Genomic DNA, 14,887 nt, shown 5'->3' on the forward strand with positions numbered 1-14,887 from the left:
AGGAGCTGCAAGTCTGGAGAATATTTATGTGAGGCGAATTGGATTGCATCTTTGTAGTAGTATTGTGACGAAGGATGAGTAATGCAACGCGGCATTGGTGGAGAAGGCTCTGTGGCTGGAGGGGAGCATGCACATCTCGAGCAATTAGGTAAGTGACATGGACTGTGTTCCTCTTTTTTCTCAGAGTTCTGTCTGTGTGTGTGTGTGTGTGTGTGTGTGTGTGTGTGTGTGTGTGTGTGGTTGGGTGTGTGTGTGTGTGAGGGTGTGTGGGTGGGTGTGAGGCTGTGAGGGTGGGTGGGTGGGAGGGTGCGTGGGTGGGTGGGTGGATTAGTGTGTGTGTGTGTGGGCTGTGGGTGGGGTATTTGTGGGTGGGTGGATTTGTGTGTGTCTCTGGGCTGTGTGGGTGGGGTATATGTGGGTGGTTGGGTGGATTTATGTGTGTCTGTGTGTCTGTGTGTGTGGGTGGGTGGGTGGGTGTGTGTAATCTCGAGAGGTAATTTTTTTGTATTAGTGCAGTTATTTTGTTGCTGAATGAACTACAGCCGCTGTGACCACCACCCATCTCGCCATTGCCACCGCCAACACCTGATTCACTGCCAGCCAATGAACTACTGGGGATACTGCCTGAATTACGTCTACAACAGTTTCCACCACCTGAGGAAGTACTGGCGCTGCAGAGCTGTTTATTGACGGCGAAACACAAATTCCAGGACACACGACTGGAGAAAAACTTTATCCAACTCATGGCAGGGATGGTGCAGCAACCAGTAATGCATGATGGAGAAGCAAACAGCCTTGGTTGCGGGGTTGTAATTATTATCAATTCACAGAATGAACCATTTCACCTGGTTCAGGCATCTTCAGATTCGCCCACACAAAAAATATACATTTTATTACAAGTGACGACACCCCATTTTGCAAAATTGGAGTTACAGCAAGAAATTGTAATACAACTTACTAATATTATATGGTGTTAGGCACATCGGCTTCTGAGCACACAAAATGTAAGGTACTTGTTATTTTGGCCCACGTTTTTAAAAGATTAGCCACAATTCTATATCAGTTTTATACTTCACTTGTAATAGCTCTCAAATTTTGCTCACATACACCATCTTCTATGAGCTACGGACACTTGGTGCACACTGCTGTGTGTTCCCATACACACTACTGTTTCCGTAGTGTGAATATGAGGAACTACACACTCAACTTGTTTATGTGGTAAAAGGTCTGTGTAGGCCCGATCCTGTTTTTTATTCATAGGACTACATCGCATGTCTCAACAACATAATCTGTTGTTTTCTTTTCATGGTGTGCAATATAATTTTTATGGCAAGGCCAATCACTGGATTTGAATAGTCCTCGACTACATTCTGTTCTATTTATTTGTAGGACAGTGTGCAATGTTTCCGAATATCTGATGAAGGCAGTTACTTGTTGGAACATTTTTTATGCTCGATATCCCTTGTGCCTAACACCATCTAATACTAGTAAGTTGTGTTACAATTTCATGCTAATAATCCCAATTTTGCAAAATGATGTCATGCCACTTCTAACAAAATGTATTTTATTTTTGTAAGCCAATCTGAAGACGCCTGAATCAGGTGAAACGCGTAATGGGTAAATAAATAATAATTACAACTGTGGAACCAATACTGTTTGTTTCTTCATACCACTCAAATACTTCTATAGCAGCTACCACTGCCTGAGGGGTTATAAGGGATGTGGAAACAGTTATTGGAACCAATGGCACCCAATACAGACGTTTTTGATATTGATGGTGAATATGATGATGATGATGAAAGTATGATCTTTTAGTGAAAAATCGTTATTACGGATGATGATAATGTTGATGCTGAAAAGTAAATAATGTGAAATATAACGCAAGATGTCTCAACCTTTTTTTGTGCATTCGACCCCACATCCACTGTATGCTGGATATAGATTATTTACTCTTGACTAGCCCCGCTTCAGGCTGTGTTGCATTGGACCTTACACAGAATTTCCTTTTTTTAAAAGACAAAGTGGCGGAGTTCTAGAGACGCTAGCTAGAATACTTTATATATCATCTTCAGTTTATTCTGTTTAAAAGACGTCTAAAAAAACAATGACAAACAAAATGAATAGCCATTATTGCTTATTGCAGAAATATTGGAGTAAGGCTACAGCAAAATTGCCGTGGCATTGGTATAGAGTTGGTACACTACTTCTTTTCTTTTTGGTTCAAATGGCTCTGAGCACTATGGGACTCAACTGCTGAGGTCATTAGTCCCCTAGAACTTAGAACTAGTTAAACCTAACTAACCTAAGGACATCACAAACATCCATGCCCGAGGCAGGATTCGAACCTGCGACCGTAGCGGTCTTGCGGTTCCAGACTGCAGCGCCTTTAACCGCACGGCCACTTCGGCCGGCTTTTCTTTTTGGCAAGTATTTATATTCACTCTGATTTTTTTGTGGCATCGCCACAAGTTCTAACCCATGTCGTGAATTAAATGCGAACTTTTCTTCTTATAGCTTTCAAACCCATCTGTGAGGTTGAATATAAACGATAGTTTATTTTTTGGATTGTGGCAACTCCTCAGTGATGGGGATATTTGAAAAATCAGGTTAAATTATTTATTTAACCTAATAAACCCCGTGGAGGCCCGGGAAAAGAATAGGCCTCCGGTATGTTCTGCCAGTCGTAAAAGGCGACGAAAAGAACAAACCACTAATAGGGCTAACCCCCCTTTTAGTGTGATTAGTTGGTTCAGGACAGAACTAAAGAAGCCTCGGACAAGCGCCGTCATGGTCGGGGACGACGCTTGAACCCTATGCCCGCCCACAATGGTAACGACACTGCTAGCCAACTAGAAAATGATTTAAATCCAAATAGAGGTGTTTTGCAGGATATGCTTCCTGCAACCACCCTAGAAGGAAAACAAAGACAGAGGATGAGATGGTCAGATGAAGTTAATCGACACCCCATGTTCCGTTATTACCAAGCAACAAACTTAGGAACCAACACAACTGGATACAGATCACAAGTATACACAACATTTATTACCAGATACCCAGAATTAACATTTTTAACAGAACAACGACTAGCTGATCAGATCCGTGTAATAATCAAAAATAACAGGATACCCCAGTCAGAATTAGATAAAATCAAACAAGAAGTACAACAAATACTGGAACAAAATAATGTGCAATCAGAAGAAGAAGAAAATACAGTAATGGACTCAAACATCCCAGAGCAAACAAACAAAGAACAATACGCATCATTTAAACAATCAGAGGAAAATGAAATCTTAAGACAGCCACCAGAACAAGCACAAATAGAACACAAAGTGACACACATGTTAGATATTGAAGAAAAATTTCAGCTGACATATATAGAATACAAAGACACAAATACAGACATTAGACCATTCTTGCATAGACCGCCAAATAACCCACAAGTCGAAACAACAATAAAAACTATCAACACAATCATACACAACAAAAGAAATGGCTCTGAGCACTATGGGACTCAACTGCTGTGGTCATAAGTCCCCTAGAACTTAGAACTACTTAAACCTAACTAACCTAAGGACAGCACACACATCCATGCCCGAGGCAGGATTCGAACCTGCGACCGTAGCGGTCGTGCGGTTCCAGACTGTAGCGCCTTTAACCGCTCGGCCACTTCGGCCGGCAACAAAAGAAATGAAAACACAACTATGGAAGAGTTACAACTACTGGTTTATATAGGAGCACTCACTACACTAAATATACACACTAGGCAGAGATCAGAACCAACCAACACACAGAAGAAACCCATAAAACCAGCATGGCAACACAGGCTACAGATCAGAATAGAAAAACTGAGGAAAGGCATCGGACAACTAACACAATTTATAACAAATGAAATGTCAGAAAAAAAGCGAAAAAGGTTAGGTAAAATCTCACAACAAGAAGCGATTGAGCAATTAGATGAAAAGAAGCAGAAATTACAAGCATTGGCCAAACGACTTAGAACATACAAAAAAAGTGAAAATAAAAGGAAAAAAAAACAAAACATTCAACACAAACCAAAAGAAATTTTACCAGACAATAGATAACACACACATTAAAATAGACAATCCACCAAACATAACAGACATGGAACACTTCTGGAGCAACATGTGGTCAAACCCGGTACAACATAACAGGCATGCACGGTGGATACAAGCAGAAACAGACACATACAAGATGATACCACAAATGCCTGAAGTGATAATTTTGCAACATGAAGTCACTCAAGCAATTAATTCTACTCACATGGGAAAGCCCCTGGAAAAGATAAAATAGCAAATTTCTGGCTAAAGAAGTTCACCTCAACACATTCACATCTAACTAAATTATTTAACAGTTACATTACAGACCCATACACATTCCTTGATACACTTACACATTGAATAACTTATCTGAAACCTAAAGATCAAGCAGACACAGCAAACCCAGCTAAATATCGCTCCATAACATGCCTACCAACAATATACAAAATATTAACTTCAGTCATTACACAGAAATTAATGACACATACAACACAGAACAAAATTATAAATGAAGAACAAAAAGGGTGTTGCAAAGGAGCACGAGGATGTAAAGAGCAACTGCTAATAGATGCAGAGGTGACATATCAAGCTAAAACTAAACAAAGGTCGCTACACTACGCATACATTGATTACCAAAAAGCTTTTGATAGTGTACCCCAGTCATGGTTACTACAAATATTGGAAATATACAAAGTAGATCCTAAATTGATACAGTTCCTAAATATAGTAATGAAAAATTGGAAAACCACACTTAATATCAAAACAAATTCAAGTAATATCACATCACAGCCAATACAGATTAAGCGTGTAATATACCAAGGAGACTCATTAAGTCCTTTCTGGTTCTGCCTTGCTCTGAACCCACTATCCAACATGCTAAATAATACAAATTATGGATACAATATTACTGGAACATACCCACAAAAAAAATCACACATTTGCTATACATGGATGATCTAAAACTACTGGCAGCAACAAATCAGCAACTTAACCAATTACTAAAGATAACAGAAGTATTCAGCAATGATATAAATATGGCTTTTGGAACAGACAAATGTAAGAAAAATAGCATTGTCAAGGGAAAACACACTAAACAAGAAGATTACATATTGGATAACCACAGCGACTGCATAGAAGCGATGGAAAAAACAGATGCCTATAAACATCTAGGACACAGACAAAAAATAGGAATAGATAATACAAATATTAAAGAAGAACTAAAAGAAAAATATAGACAAAGACTAACAAAAATACTGAAAACAGAATTGACAGCAAGAAACAAGACAAAAGCTATAAATACTTATGCTATACCAATATTGACCTACTCATTTGGAGTAGTGAAATGGAGTAACACAGACCTAGAAGCACTCAATACACTTACACGATCACAATGCCACAAATATAGAATACATCACATACATTCAGCAACAGAAAGATTCACATTAAGCAGAAAGGAAGGAGGAAGGGGATTTATCGATATAAAAAACCTACATTATGGACAGGTAGACAATTTAAGAAAATTCTTTCTAGAACGAGCAGAAACTAGCAAAATACACAAAGCAATCACTCATATAAATACATCGGCTACACCACTGCAATTTCATAGCCCGCATCTCGTGGTCGTGCGGTAGCGTTCTCGCTTCCCACGCCCGGGTTCCCGGGTTCGATTCCCGGCGGGGTCAGGGATTTTCTCTGCCTCGTGATGGCTGGGTGTTGTGTGCTGTCCTTAGGTTAGTTAGGTTTAAGTAGTTCTAAGTTCTAGGGGACTTATGACCACAGCAGTTGAGTCCCATAGTGCTCAGAGCCATTTGAACCATTTTTTTTTTTTTTTTTGCAATTTCATAACCACTTGTACAACCCTTTAGATCACATAACATCAACAGATACGAAGAAAGTAAATTGGAAAATGAAAACACTACATGGCAAGCACCCGTATCATCTAACACAGCCACACATCGATCAAGACGCATCCAACACATGGCTAAGAAAAGGCAATATATACAGTGAGACGGAAGGATCCATGATTGCAATACAGGATCAAACAATAAACACCAGATATTTCAGCAAGCATATTATTAAAGATCCCAATACCACAACAGATAAATGCAGACTTTGCAAACAACAATTAGAAACAGTAGATCACATCACAAGCGGATGTACAATACTAGCAAATACAGAATACCCCAGAAGACATGACAATGTAGCAAAAATAATACATCAACAGCTTGCCTTAAAACATAAACTTATAAAACAACACGTTCGCACGTACATGTATGCACCACAAAATGTACTGGAGGATGAAGAATACAAATTATACTGGAACAGAACCATTATAACAGATCAAACAACACCACATAACAAACCTGACATCATACTCACCAATAAAAAGAAGAAATTAACGCAACTAATCGAAATATCTATACCCAATACAACAAATATACAAAAGAAAACAGGAGAAAAAGTTGAAAAATACATCCAACTGGCTGAGGAAGTCAAGGACATGTGGCATCAGGATAAAGTTGACATTATACCAATTATACTATCAACTACAGGAGTCATACCACACAATATCCACCAGTACATCAATGCAATACAGCTACATCCAAACTTATATATACAACTACAGAAATCCGTAATTATTGATGCATGTTCAATTACTCGAAAGTTCCTAAATGCAATATAACATATACCGTACAGTTAAAAGGAAGTCATGCTTTATCAAGGTCCGCGTGACTTTCCATTTTTGACCAGACATAACGTCTGAGAAAAGAAAGAAACAATAATAACAATTATATATGACGGTAGTATCTGTTCCCGAAAGAACAGTTACCGTGGATGACCATGCAGCTTTGCTAGAAATGAAATGATAATTAAATGAACACCCTAGCTGCAAGCAGGCGTTGATACACTTCATTGGGGACATGTTGAAAATGTGTGCCCCGACCGGGACTCGAACCCGGGATCTCCTGCTTACATGGCAGACGCTCTATCCATTTTTTTTTTATAGTCTGTCGCGCTGACCAATTTTTTTAATTTTTTTGACGCAACTTTTTTTTTTTTTTTTTTTTTTTTTTAAAGAGTGTTCAGTTATGAGTAGGTGGAGACAAGGCGGGCAGGGGTCGAAACCCGAGGCCTGGCCGCGATGTCTTCCCCCCTCCCGTTCCTGAAGCACTCCCGCAAAGTAGCTTTTTGATTTATTTTTGTTTTATTTTTATTTATAATTTTTTTTTTTCACCAGGAAAAGGGTAAATGAAAAAAAGATCTTTATTGGTACAAACTTAAATACAACAGAAATGCCATCCTTCCGGCGAAAATAACACAAGACAATATACTCGTACAAGGCGAGGAATTTTTTGTTTATGAACAAGGTGTAGGGAAAAAAAGAATAATAATTCTGATGTAATCTAAGAGGTGTGAAGCAATATACAGTGGAGTGAGGGAAAGACCAGTGTTGTCGGGGGTAGTGTATTGAAGAAAGGAGGCGCGTGTCCAAGCGCCTACTCCACTGTGGGTTACAAATGTAGAAAGTAGCGCGGGGAGTCTCACATGTCAGCAGGGGGGGCGGGAGTGCTGTCGGCGTGTGGCACCATCCAACTGAGCGGGGGTGAAGTAAAGATCGCATGTAGGTAGTTGGCGAAGAAGGCGCGGTAGCACGGTCGCTGTTCAACTTCACTGTGGGCGGTTTGTAAGTACTGCCAGAAATCAAGGCGTGATTTGTCGCCACCATTATACATGTAGGTGATCGTCCACCCCTTGACCCATACAATCGCATGATTTTTGGAGGCGGGGAAATAAGAATTCTCAGGATGGATAAAAGTCCGTGGGTCAATCGAGTCCGGCGGAACGCGGAGGTAACAGGCAACAAACTGTCGGGCAAGTTTCCAGACGTCACTGGTGGCAGCACAAGTCAGTTGGTGGACATCGTCATCCACGAGGTGGCAAATGGAACAAAGTGGAGAGTCCTGTAGTCCGATGGCGTGAAGGCGATGGTTTGTGGCGAATTTTTCATTTGCGACTTGGTACCATGTTGCCCGGACGTTGGAGGGAAGAAAAGGCTGGTGGATGTGACGCCAAACCGTTGGCCACCGCGTGGACGGATGTCTCAGTTCGATATTGTTGCTGGATATGGAACGAAGGAGTGGGGTGTAAAAATCTTTAGGTCGAGGAGAACGCGTGGTCGGTAAGTGCGTGTGAGCATAACTGAAGTCGACGATGAAATCAGAAATGTGGGTCAAATGGTGCTTGATGTGTCCGACTGGTACTGGTGGTGTTATGGTCGCGGGCACAAGAATTTCCAGCAAGCTGCGCGTAAGGGATGTGCCCCCGTGCCACTGCTTGTGCATGGTGGACATGTACAAGGACGCCGCTCGGAGTCGCACATTGACAAGGCCGAGGCCTCCTGCTCGCGGGGGAAGGGTGAGCGTGTCGCAGCGGACCTTAAAGATCGTACCGGCCGTAAGGAAGTATCCGAGGGCAGCCTGGAGGCTGCGTCCAATAGTTGATGGCAGCGGGAGGACCTGTGCGATGTGGACCATTCTGGCCGCCACATGTTGATTGAGGTATTGGACACGTTGTAAAGAATCGAGTCGTCGGAGAAGATTTTGTCGCACCGTCGTGCGGATAGTTTGGAGTGCACGCCGAAAATTGATGGCAGCGGAGCGGCGCACGGTGGAGGTGAAAATGATACCAAGATATCGTAGTTGTTGTACACACGGGAGAGGTGCTAAGTCGTCGTGTTAGAGGCCGCGTCCAATGGGCATCGCCGCGGATTTAGCCACATTCATGTTACTGCCCGCTGCAGTGCCGTACGTTGATATCAAATCAAGTACCGTGTGTGTTTCACTCCGTGAGCGGATCAAGAGGAGGAGGTCGTCCGCATACGCACGACATCGAAAACTGTGCTGTCGCAAAGTGAGACCAGAAAGGTGGCTCGTCAGACTCCCGATGAGTGGCTCCAGGCTTATGGCATACAGTAGGGTCGAAAGTGGGCAGCCTTGCCGTACGGAACGCCGGATCGCCACTGGTCCCGCCACACGGCCGTTAACCTGAATCAGAGATTCGGCGGTGCCGTACAGGCGCCGGATCACGTCGATAAAGGTTGGTGGAAAACCCATGCGGTTCATCACTGAGAACAGAAAAAGATGCCGCAATTGGTCGAATGCGCTGTCAAAATCAATGGCAACCACTGCTGCGCGGAGTCTGCACGCCGCTGCCAGTGCATTTAAATCGCGACATTCTCCTGTGGCCGTTTGTATATTAACTGAGCCGCCCGGAGTTGTCTGTTCCGGGGATAGAATGCTAGGCAGGATCTTGCGGCATCGCGTTGCCAGTAGGCGTGTAAAAATTTTACAGTCTGCGTTAAGCAGAGTCAGGGGACGGTAATGTGCTGTCGTCACACCTGGTGTCGGTTTGTGGATGGGTATAATAATTCCCGTGACGAAGGACGGCGGTACGGCGTTTCCCATCGTCAGCAGTTCATTAAACATCGTTGTCCACCGTGGCGCCATTAGTGTGAAGAAAGCGCGATAAAATTCTATCGGCAATCCGTCGACACCAGGTGACTTATTCAGAGCACCTTTTTTGATTGCATCGTGGATTTCATCACGCATAATGGGCTCCATCAGCTCGTCCGCTTCGTCGCTGGTGAGGGTGCGAGTTACGTGTGGTAACACAGACTCCTCAGGGTGGTTGTTGGTAGTCTCCTCCTGGTACATTGTGCGGTAGTGGTCGACAAAGGCACTGACGATTTCGGCCTGGCAAGTGACGTGCTGGCCGCGACAGGTGGTGATCTCGGTGATGAGTTGTCGTCGTCGATGTTTCCTATCGGAGGCGATATGATGCATGGTCGGATGTTCTTGTTCCGCCGAATCTTGACGTCGGGTTCGCACCATAGCCCCCTGCAGTCTACGGCGTGTCAAAGTTACAATTTGCGCCTTAATGCTGCTGCGTTCCCTCTGGGTGTCGGGGGTGGGCGGTTGGGCGTCCAAGTCGCAAGAACGGCGTAGAAATAGTCGGTAGTGTGCCGGCGCCACATAGCAATTTCCTTTCCATACTGAATCAAAGTACGTCGAATGGCAGGTTTGGCACATTCTAGCCACCAGGTCAAGGTCGTGCCGTATTTAGGTAAGCGACGTTCACAGGTGGCCCATGTCTCGGTAACACGTTGAAGACATTCGGGATCATGAAGATGGGAGGTGTTTAGCTTCCACGGTGCACGACTACGCCAGACCACTTGCTTGGGGAAGAGAATGTTGCAGATGTAGGCACAGTGGTCCGAAAAGGCCAGGGGCCAAAGTTCTGCACCTTGGACTGCAGGCGTGAGTTCTCGAGAGACGTAAATTCTATCAAGGCGGCTCGCGGAGTGACTCGTCTGGTAAGTATGTCCAGGCGTGTCGCCGTGCCGAACTTCCCAAGTGTCGCGGAGCAACAGATCTCGGACGACAAGACGCAGTTCTTGACAGGTGTTGTAATGGGGCACTTGATCTTTAGGGTGCAAGACACAATTAAAATCACCCCCAAGCAAGTAATGGTCGCAGCGTCCAAGAAACAAAGGAGCGATGTCTTCTGAATAGAAGAGTGCCCTGTCGCGTCTGCGGGTGGAGCCTGACGGAGCGTAAATGTTGACGATACGGGTCCCCATGACGGTGCCGGCCATGCCTCTGGCAGATGGAAGGTATGTGATATCGGCCACTGGAATGCCTTCTCTGGCGTAGATGGCAACGCCGCGTCCCAGGTGGTCACCAGGAGAAGGATAAGCGTTATATCCCGCGACGTCTGGAAGTGTGGCCAGGTGTACTTCCTGTAGTAGTGCGATATCGACGTCCGACGCCCATATCATCTCTCGCAGCAGTTGAAGTTTCACGGGTGAGCTAATGGTGTTAGTGTTGATCGTCGCTATTCGGTAGGTTTGGAGCCGTACCCCGCCGTGGAGGGGAACTCCACCGGCGGAGGATGAAGAGGGACGAGGCAACGGTGAGTCGTGCCGTACGCCACCCGACGGCGTTATCAGCGGCGTAACGATGCTTCCGTCTGGGGTAACTCTGTCCCCAGCGTGTGGTCCGGGTCCTCATCGACGTCCTCACTCCACACCATTGAAGGCGTTGTCGTTGTGATGGTCGTACGTTCCACTTCGGTCGTAGGGGCAGAGGACGTCTCGGCGGCAGTCGCATCTGTGGAGTCCATTGGTTCAGGAGCACCTGAGCGAGCCAGTAGAGTAGGCATCGACGTATCCACAGTCGGCGTCATGTTGTCGTCATTCGTATCGTCGTGTAGGTTCTCCGAGGCCTCGTCGGGTCGGACGGCCTCTGGAGCATCGGGGGGTGGTGATCCGTCTCGTTCCGAGACCGTACGGCGCCTCCTCTTGCGCCTCTTAGGTGAACGTTGTTTGCGGGTTCGCCCCTCCGTGTCGGAAGACGGGAGGGAGTCGCGTCGCTCTGAGAGGAAGGCCGCCGCGGGAACGTCAAATGAAGGGGCGTCCATATGTTCAGGCGGGTGGGTGTCGGAAGTCGTCGCTGTTGGTAGTGGCGCCGGAGTAGCGTCAGGCTTTGAGCGCGACGCGTCGGCCCCAGCGGTATCCGTAGCAGCTGGAAGGGTCACCGGTGCATGTTCCGATGGGCGGCGGCCGGTGGGAGGAGAAGAGAGCGCCGATGCGTAGGTGATCGGTAAAACCGTCGTCGGAGCCGGGGGTGCCACGGTAGCGGCTGCCAATTGGGTGATTCGTCGCTGAAGACACTCAGATCTGAGGTGGCCTTCTTTGCCGCACCCGGAACAGGTCTTGGGTTGGCCGTCGTATATGACAACCGCGCGGCACCCGCTAATTTGCAGGTAAGATGGCACGTGGCGATGGAGGTCGATGGTGATCTGCCGTACACCGTTAAGAACGGGGTACGTTTGGAATTGCGCCCAGCGTTCGGCAGTGTGGCCATGTACAGTGCCATAGGGGCGGAAAGCCGCGATAACGTCTTCCGCTGGAAGCTCGAACGGGAGTTCGAAAACTCGTATGGTGCGCATTCCTAAGCCGGCATGGTCGACAGTGACCGCTCCGACATTGCCGTCGGCGTGGCAAAAGCGTAATCCATGGTTGGTGTCACGAAGTATTCTTTCATATACCGCGTCATTGACGACTTTGACGTACACAGTACTGCTTAATATGGACAAATGGATGCCCAAGATGTCAGAAGCTGGGATCTTAGCAACGTCGCGTAGGAAGCGTTCCACTTCCAAGGCCTTTGGTCGTGCGTAGTCGTTGCAGAAGTTGAAACGTAAAGTTGATTTTCGAAAACGGTTGGCCATGATTCTAGTGCACGTAAGCGACACGTAAGTGACGGCCGCTGAAATGTAAACAACAGCGAGCGCGCGCGCTCCGCAGGCGGAAATAACAACACGTCCGCACTGCACGGCGGCGAAAGCCGGACTGTCTGAGCCACCGCGGGCACAGAGGATAGTGCGTCTGCAGGGACTTATCCCTTGCACGCTCCCCGTGGCATATATAAAATAGTTTACAGGTGTACAAAGCAGGTATTTTCCGATATAGCAGGTACGGCAGAAGGAAAATTTAAGGAGACTGCACCAGCTAAGAATGCTTTTAAATGAGGAAGATATGGTTGGAAAGAAGGATGTAAAGGAGTAGCGAGTATGTACAAATACAATGGAAATCGTTATTGTTGCTCCAGTACATATGCCATTAACTGTATTTTGAAACTGGAGACGTTGTCACTTCTCTAATACAATGAGGGGGGTTATTCCAGAGTCGGGTTCGTGCTGCTGAAAGGATTTTGAGAAAGTGGTTGAGCGATTTGGTGGGATAGAAAGGCTTCAGCTTTGATGGGAATGGGTACTTTTGCCATGTTGTTCAGACAAGACCGCTAAGGTCGAGGAGAGATGTACGGGACGGTGAAGCAGAATGCGGTAAATTACACTTGAAGTGGAGTGACTATAGAAAAAAAACAATACTTTAAATATTGCAAACTTGTAGAGTGATGGCCTACTGGCTTGTAGCGGTAACAGCACCTGTGTGCGCTTGTATACAGCGTGTCGGGCGGCTGAGACATTGAAAACGTGTTGAGTAGCAGCGGTGACCAGCTACACGGTGCTTTAAAAGCAGTTGCGTTAACTTCGCAGCACTGGGTTATAATGTTATTATTATTGGAGCACACTGCAACAATTCTCGCTCTGTCGTTTTTTGCTACACGCTGCTGATAACACTGTATTAAAGGCTAGAAGCTGACAGCACAGCTCTGGTTGGATTTTCCATAGGCTGTCGATCTTAACTTCTGTTGGTGGACTGACACGTAGATTTGATCGTGTTCGTATAGTACAAACTTGCCGCAACATATATCATATTCCAGACGCAGCGTATTAGTACGGTTCTTACTGACTGTAATGTCTAAAAAAAAGGGGGGAGTTACAAGTACCACTTATCATCTGTAGGGTAGATTGCACTGTTGGATTTTACACTCAGAATGCTGGAGCTAGGTGAATTCGAACATATGGAACACTTTTGTATAATATTTATAGTGAAGTCTGTGGTACTGATTGCTCCATACGTCATTTTGTTACAACAAAATTACTGTATGGCGCCATTCATTATAGTGAGCACATGCTAAGATAACTGCAACCTAATGTATAACGTTAGTTGCTACCCATCACGAAAATGAACTTCATTAATAACGAACGGAAAGGACTAACAAAATACAGTACTTACTATCAGACGTCTCCTGTCCGATTGATGACTGCTGCTGCTAGCGGTGTTTCATACTGGACAGAAATGACAACGAGTATGTGATCGAACTATGAATAATTAAAATTTCTCGAAGTGTGGTGAGCTGAGCAAGCACGCCATTGGTTGAATGGGAGTGCGGGGAAACTAGCATTGGGGAGTTCTGGTGGCGGAAGAGTGGGGGGGGGTGGCGGGGGGGGTGGCGGAGCGAAGACGCATGGGGTGCTGGGGGCGCGACGTGCAAGGTTGAGGTGGCCTTCACAGGGCAATGATGCGATGATGTCAGGATTCCCAGAATGGCCCCGGCGCGCGTGGCTGGATGAGATGATAAAGAATTGCTGATGTATGCTATGTCAGCGAATTCTCCCGGACTCCCCAATGACCTTCTACTTCTGAGGTGCTGAAGACTACAAAGAAAGGACACTTAAGGTTACCAAGCAACAGGCAACATTGAGATATATGAGGAAATTAGCCAGAATGAAAAAAGCCACAGTTTCAGAGACCAACGCTAAATGCCAGGGGTACTGTCGTGCTTCATATATGGATTCACTTACTGTGATTTGCGGATTTGATCTCATCACATTATGTTAGTTCTATAACAGAATATAAGCAATAGGACATAGCATTATCATATAACTATTTTAGTTTTCATTTTTATTATATCCTTTTTATTGAATACAGACACTGCTAACCCATCAAAAACACCAGACGTTCAGAGAAAGCAACCACCACTTTAATTAGCACGCAGTAAACAATGGACAAACAGGTTGAACCTATTCAGAAGGAGCCGACGCGACGGTTAGGGAATCATTCTAGCAACGATACGGAAACAAATGGGTAAATTCAGTTATATAAGCCACGCTAACAACATGTTGAACGTCCAAGCCACATCACAAATTGTGAACGTCTAAGGCTTGCCCGCTCGGTAAAGTAGGAATGTCGGCGATCTGTGGCAGATGTGACGACAAAGTACAATGCTGGTGCAGTCGTAAGTGTTTCGAAGCGCGCAAATTGTTGAACATGGAGCATCCCAGCAGACGATCCTTACGTTTTCCCATGTTGATCCGACGACATCGTCAATTACGATCACACTGACCACGAAGTTATCGAA

The sequence above is a fragment of the Schistocerca nitens genome, chromosome 3, assembly GCF_023898315.1.
Source record: "Schistocerca nitens isolate TAMUIC-IGC-003100 chromosome 3, iqSchNite1.1, whole genome shotgun sequence".
NCBI lineage: Eukaryota > Metazoa > Arthropoda > Insecta > Orthoptera > Acrididae > Schistocerca > Schistocerca nitens.